This window comes from Pseudophryne corroboree, chromosome 8 (assembly GCF_028390025.1).
Source record: "Pseudophryne corroboree isolate aPseCor3 chromosome 8, aPseCor3.hap2, whole genome shotgun sequence".
NCBI lineage: Eukaryota > Metazoa > Chordata > Amphibia > Anura > Myobatrachidae > Pseudophryne > Pseudophryne corroboree.
The window spans coordinates 199,796,445-199,803,217 of NC_086451.1; the positions used below are offsets into that span (position 1 = coordinate 199,796,445).

Sequence of the window (6,773 nt, forward strand, 5' to 3'; positions counted from 1 at the left end):
CAACGGCGGATACGGCCGACGAGCGACCCGGCGGCGGGGGGGCAGTGACGGGGGGAGTGAAGTTTCTTCACTCCCCCCGTCACCCGGCTGCATTGAAGTGCAGGCAAATATGGACGAGATCATCCATATTGGCCTGCATGTACAGCCGACGGGGGACCAGCAATGAACGAGCGCGGGGCCGCGCATCGTTCATCGCTGGAGCCTCCACACTGAAAGATATGAACGAGTTCTCATTCATTTATGAACGAGATCGTTCATATCTTTCAAAAAATCGGCCAGTGTGTAGGGCCTATAAGTCTGCAGCTACTAAGCACTTGTGAAGTATTGTTACAAGTGTGTCTGCCCTATTTAGCAATTAATTAGCAAATGAATTCACCTGTTCAGCAATTACTTGCCAAACACTGCAGTTACAAATTACTCCAAACAGCAATTGTATGCCCACATAACAAATGTACATTTACCAGGTCTAAATCTGACACACTCACAAATAATGCACTGTCTTTTAATTATTTGGTAAAATACTTTGATGTTAACTGCATGTTTAAATTATTTGCTGAATACTTTGCAATTTAATCAAGTGTGAATAAACTTATAAACTACATCAGCTGAATGTTCTCGACATAGACATATTCCTTTGTACATACCAAATACAGGGCCGGCGCTATCACTAGGCAGCTTTAGGCAGCTGCCTATGAGCGCCGGCCACTGGAGGGCGGCAGAACACACTGATGAGAAAATGCTGTCTCTACAAATCTGTCGCCCCCCACCTCCGTGATAGCGCCTCACATGAGGGCTCAGGCATGTTGCCTGCACCCTTACCACCCCCCCATCCCCAGGGCACTTTTATTTTCCCTTTGCAGCCACATGCTGCAGTGTGCTCATACAGAAGCCGACGTTCTGCTGAGTTTGCTTCCTGCATGGACAGGAACAGGAAGTCACTTGGTGCACATGTGACTGTGAGAGAGGAGAGGAGAGGAGCCTTCAGACGTGAGGAGCAGCAGCCCAGCAGGTCTATCAGAAAGCCATACCATATGGGGGAGCACAGACTCAGGTACATTCTGCTGCTAATGAGGGAAACTGGTAATTTTAGTGTGTGCAGGGGAGGGGAGGGGGGGTTGTATATTAGTGTGTGCAGGGGAGGAGGGGTGGTATTTTAGTGTGTGCAGGGGGGGTATATTAGTGTGTGCTGGGGAGGGGGGTGGTATATTAGTGTGTGCAGGGGTGGTATATTAGTGTGTGCTGGGGAGGAGGGTGGTATATTAGTGTGTGCTGGGGAGGAGGGTGGTATATTAGTGTGTGCAGGGGGGGGTATATTAGTGTGTGCAGGGGAGGGTATATTAGTGTGTGCAGGGGAGGGTATATTAGTGTGTGCAGGGGAGGGTATATTAGTGTGTGCAGGGGAGGGTATATTAGTGTGTGCAGGGGGGGTATATTAGTGTGTGCTGGGGAGGGGGGGTATATTAGTGTGTGCTGGGGAGGAGGGTGGTATATTAGTGTGTGCTGGGGAGGAGGGTGGTATATTAGTGTGTGCAGGGGGGGTATATTAGTGTGTGCAGGGGGGGTATATTAGTGTGTGCAGGGGGGGGTATATTAGTGTGTGCAGGGGGGGTATATTAGTGTGTGCAGGGGGGGGTATATTAGTGTGTGCAGGGGGGGTATATTAGTGTGTGCTGGGGAGGGGGGGTATATTAGTGTGTGCTGGGGGGGGTATATTAATGTGTGCAGGGGGGGTTGTATATTAGTGTGTGCAGGGTAGGGGGGGTATATTAATGTGTGCAGGTGAGGGGGGGGTGGTATATTAATGTGTTCTGGGGAGGGGGGGTGGTATATTAGTGTGTGCAGGGGGGTATATTAGTGTGTGCAGGGGAGGGGGGGTGGTATATTAATGTGTGCAGGGGAGGGGGGTATATTAATGTGTGCAGGGGAAGGGGGGTATATTCAGGGCCGGCGCTATCACTAGGCAGCTTTAGGCAGCTGCCTATGAGCGCCGGCCACTGGAGGGCGGCAGAACACACTGATGAGAAAATGCTGTCTCTACAAATCTGTCGCCCCCCACCTCCGTGATAGCGCCTCACATGAGGGCTCAGGCATGTTGCCTGCACCCTTACCACCCCCCCATTCCCAGGGCCAGGGCACTTTTATTTTCCCTTTGCAGCCACATGCTGCAGTGTGCTCATACAGAAGCCGACGTTCTGCTGAGTTTGCTTCCTGCATGGACAGGAACAGGAAGTCACTTGGTGCACATGTGACTGTGAGAGAGGAGAGGAGAGGAGCCTTCAGACGTGAGGAGCAGCAGCCCAGCAGGTCTATCAGAAAGCCATACCATATGGGGGAGCACAGACTCAGGTACATTCTGCTGCTAATGAGGGAAACTGGTAATTTTAGTGTGTGGAGGGGAGGGGGGGTTGTATATTATGCTGCATTCACACCGCAAATGCCGGGTCCTACCCGGTAAGACAAACGTGTACTTACCGGGTGGGATCCGGCATTTGCGCTCCGTTGCAGGCTTCCCGACCCGGCAATATACCGGGTCGGTTGCCATGACAACGGAGGCCGCAGCAGCAGCAGGGGCGGGGGTGGAGGCGGCGTCGGGAGATGAGCTCATCTCCAGCGCCGCCTCTCCCTATCTTGTGAATGGGAACCGTGTCGCATCGACACGGCTCCCATTCACACCGCACCTGACCCGGTAATCAACCCGGGTAAAACCCTTCTTTTTTACCAGGTTGATTTACCGGGTCAGGCGACCCGCTAAATCGCCCAGTGTGCTTTCACATCGCACACTGACCCGGTTCGACACGGCAATATGCCGTGTCGGTACCGGGTTATTTGTGCGATGTGAAAGGGGTATTAGTGTGTGCAGGGGAGGAGGGGTGGTATTTTAGTGTGTGCAGGGGGGGTATATTAGTGTGTGCTGGGGAGGAGGGTGGTATATTAGTGTGTGCTGGGGAGGAGGGTGGTATATTAGTGTGTGCAGGGGGGGTATATTAGTGTGTGCAGGGGAGGGTATATTAGTGTGTGCAGGGGAGGGTATATTAGTGTGTGCAGGGGGGGTATATTAGTGTGTGCAGGGGGGGTATATTAGTGTGTGCTGGGGAGGGGGGGTATATTAGTGTGTGCTGGGGAGGGGGGGTATATTAATGTGTGCAGGGGGGGTTGTATATTAGTGTGTGCAGGGTAGGGGGGTGGTATATTAATGTGTGCAGGTGAGGGGGGGGTGGTATATTAATGTGTTCAGGGGAGGGGGGGTGGTATATTAGTGTGTGCAGGGGGGTATATTAGTGTGTGCAGGGGAGGGGGGGTATATTAATGTGTGCAGGGGAGGGGGGTATATTAATGTGTGCAGAGGAAGGGGGGTATATTAGTGTGTGCAGGGGGGTATATTAGTGTGTGCAGGGGAGGGGGGTGGTATATTAGTGTGTGCAGCGGAGGGGGGTATATTTGTGTGTGCAGCGGAGGGGGGTATATTAATGTATGCAGCGGAGGGGGGTATATTAATGTGTGCAGCGGAGGGTGGTATATTAATGTGTGCAGCGGAGGGGGGGTGGTATATTAATGTGTGCAGCGGAGGGGGGTGGTATATTAGTGTGTGCAGCGGAGGGGGTGTATATTAATGTGTGCAGGGGAGGGGGGGGTATATTAGTGTGTGCAGGGGAGGTGGGGTGGTATATTAGTGTGTGCAGGGGGGTATATTAATGTGTGCAGGGGAGGTGGGGTGGTATATTAGTGTGTGCAGGGGGGTATATTAATGTGTGCAGGGGAGGGGGGTGGTATGGTGGTATATTAATGTATGCAGGGGAGGGGGTGGTGGTATATTAATGTGTGCAGGGGAGGGGGGGACGGTATATTAAAAATTTGTATGGGGGAGTGGCATATTAATGTGTTTTTTGTTTTTTAATTAATGCAGTTTCCCACTGCCTATCACCCACTGCCTCTCCCCGCCCGTCACCTCTCTCCTGAGACCCTCTCCCTATCACTCACTGACTCTTATACCGCTTTTAGACCAACAGCGCGGGTCGCAGCCGGGAGCCTGACACGGGTGCTACCCGGCTGCGCCCTGCGTCAGCTCCCTTTCCCACTGCACTCGCCAACCCGGCATATTGCCAGTGACGCGGCGGGGGTGGCACTTGGAGATCACATGATCTCCAAGCGCCGCCCGCACATTCACTGTACACTGCAAAGTTTGCCGAGTTGAACACGTGTTCAACCCTGCAAACCACCGGAGTTGGAATACCGGGTCACTCGACCCGGATTATTCCAACTCGAACCTTTTACACCAGCCAGCAACACGGGTTATGCACCTTCATGTGCAATAATCCGTGTTATATGCTGGCGGTGTAAAAGGGGTATTAACCCTCACTCCGTCACCTCTCTTCTATTACACTCTTCCTGTTGTTCACCATTTCCCCATCACCTCTCTCGCTTGTTACCCAGTGACTCTCACCCTCTCAATGTCACCCTCTGTTTTCCCCTCTGCTTGTCACCTTCCTCCACTCACTGGTCACTGCCTCTCCCTAGCTTCACTCTCTACCCTTCTCCCACTGCCTCTCCCTGCTGTTACCCTTTCCCCGTCCGCTCTCTCTCCTGTCACCCTCTCCCTGTCACCTACTGACTTTTCTGTGACCCACCGTCTCTAACACTCACCCGATCACCCTCTCTCTTTTCACATTTCTGTGGGGTCTAGTCATGAAGCAGTGAAAAGTGTGGAGAAGTAAGTCAGTGAAGAAGTTGCCCATGGCAACCAATCAGCTTATATAATTGTATAGAATACACTTTATAAATGTTACCTCAACACTGATTGGTTGCCATAGGCAACTTCTCCACTGTTTACACTGCATCATGAATAGACCCACATCCTCCTCCCCCCCCCCACACACACACACCTTGCGATTTCAGTCTCAAGCGTGTTTTTGACTACCACCCCTTCAGCGATTGCAGACTCCCGCATGTTGCCCGCTAGCCCCCACCCCCACAATTGCAGACTCCTGCATGTACGGCATCCACCACGTACCACTATGTAAGCATGCAGAGGGGAGGGGGGGGGAGCAGGCTAAAGTTTTGCCTAGGGTGTCAAGAAACCTTGCATCGGCCCTGACCAAATAACATGAGCGGCATAATGCAGCCTACACTTAATGTTACTTAATAACACTTTTTTTTTTGTTGGAATATGTCCATATGTAATACTATGCCATGTTGCCCCTAGTAACCCAAGTTCAATTCCAAGTTTTTTTTTGTTTTATATGCCCAGTTAAGTGTTGTGCAAGGCATACATTTTTTATATTATAATATTCAATGTTTGTAAGAATATTCTGATTGTTCCCTTGTTCCACAAATGTAAATATGCCATGTTAAAGTTTACAGGGCACAGTTTTCAAGAGTGCATAACCTTTAATAAAACACACAAACAAGTGTTTTCATTTTTTTTTTACTTCAATAAATAAAGAAAAGCAGCAACACAACATGGCTACAAATGAGCATCACATACAAAGATGGACATAGCAACAAGCAGCTGCCAGAGGCAAATTTGACATAGCAGAACCCAGTACTACGGTAACCCCATCTACGGGCAAAATATGAAGTATAATATTTACTAAGTATATGTTGTGAACCCCCTGTCAGACGATACTTTTAGGGGAACTGAGGTCGATTCTGGACCCAATACACAAACCCTAACATACACAACACACTAGGAAGAGGAAGATGGCTCAAGTGTACAGGAAAATAACTCACGGGCTACAAATCCAAAAAGAACACAACCCCCTTTCACCTTGAGGGAGTTGTACATTCTGGCCACACAAGCCCCCCAAAAAAACCATAGAGGCAACATGTACAACATGGGTTCTGGGCATCTGGAGAGACATCACTTTCTCTTCTTTTTTCCCTGCCTGATGTTGTTTTTCACGGCTCGGTCTGCGAAGTGACCTTCGAGGGCCCTGCCCAGTGGGATGTTCTTCCTGGGCAGAGGGAGGGGAGGGAGCAGATGTGGCTATCTCTCTGCCACTGTGGGCAAGGCAGCCAGCGATGTCCTGGAGCCCTTGCAGAATGGAATTGGTAATTTGTTGGAACGAGGAGGCGAGTTGCTCTTGGCCCTGCCTGATCTCTGCCAGACCTTGGAAGAGTTGAGCTACACCTTGCTCCACACTGGTTCTGTGCTCAGTGAGCTGGACAGGTATCTGGCTTACCTCCCGGGTCATCCTGTCCTGAAAAGCATTCAGGCTCTCACCATGCCTGGCAATTTCAGACAGGATCTCCGGGATAGCAGAGGGTTGGGTGGGGGGCAGTTGGAATCTGGACCGATGGAATATGTGGTCCCACACTGGCAGAGACACTAGGTTCCCCCACCTTAGCCTCAGCCACATAACCCTCCTCTGACTCTACCTGTTCACCCACCTGTGCTGTGTTATGTTAAAAGCAAATAGAAGAATGAGTGGAAAAAGGGAAGAAAAAATCAACATTAGACTTTTGGAACCACTAAATTAGATTTTTAGGAATATGTGTGTAAACTTACCTGGCAAGTCATGTAGATTAACTATTTCAGGCAGGTCCGTGTCCATATGAGACACCCCACCCGCCTCCTCGTAGCTCACACAGTCCATCGCAAGCTCCTCCAGATCTGTGTATTCCACAGTGGCAGCTGGACCTCCCTCTGTTGCCCTCGAGGCATTCCACTCCGCAGACCTCTTGCCCTTCAGGCGGGATTTGAAGTCGGCCCAACTACATATGTGAGTAGAATTAGGGGTAAGGGACATAAAAGTTATGAATACCTGTTTTTATTG

General features: G+C 50.6%; 1 long non-coding RNA gene across 1 annotated transcript; it reads left to right on the plus strand.

Annotated features, from left to right (window-relative positions):
* The first annotated feature begins 698 nt into the window (after positions 1-698).
* On the plus strand, positions 699-4,635 carry LOC134947605 (uncharacterized). The gene is made up of 3 exons (XR_010182648.1): positions 699-1,051; positions 2,221-2,346; positions 3,905-4,635. It is a non-coding gene; the product is annotated as an uncharacterized LOC134947605 (long non-coding RNA).
* The last annotated feature ends 2,138 nt before the right edge of the window (positions 4,636-6,773 follow it).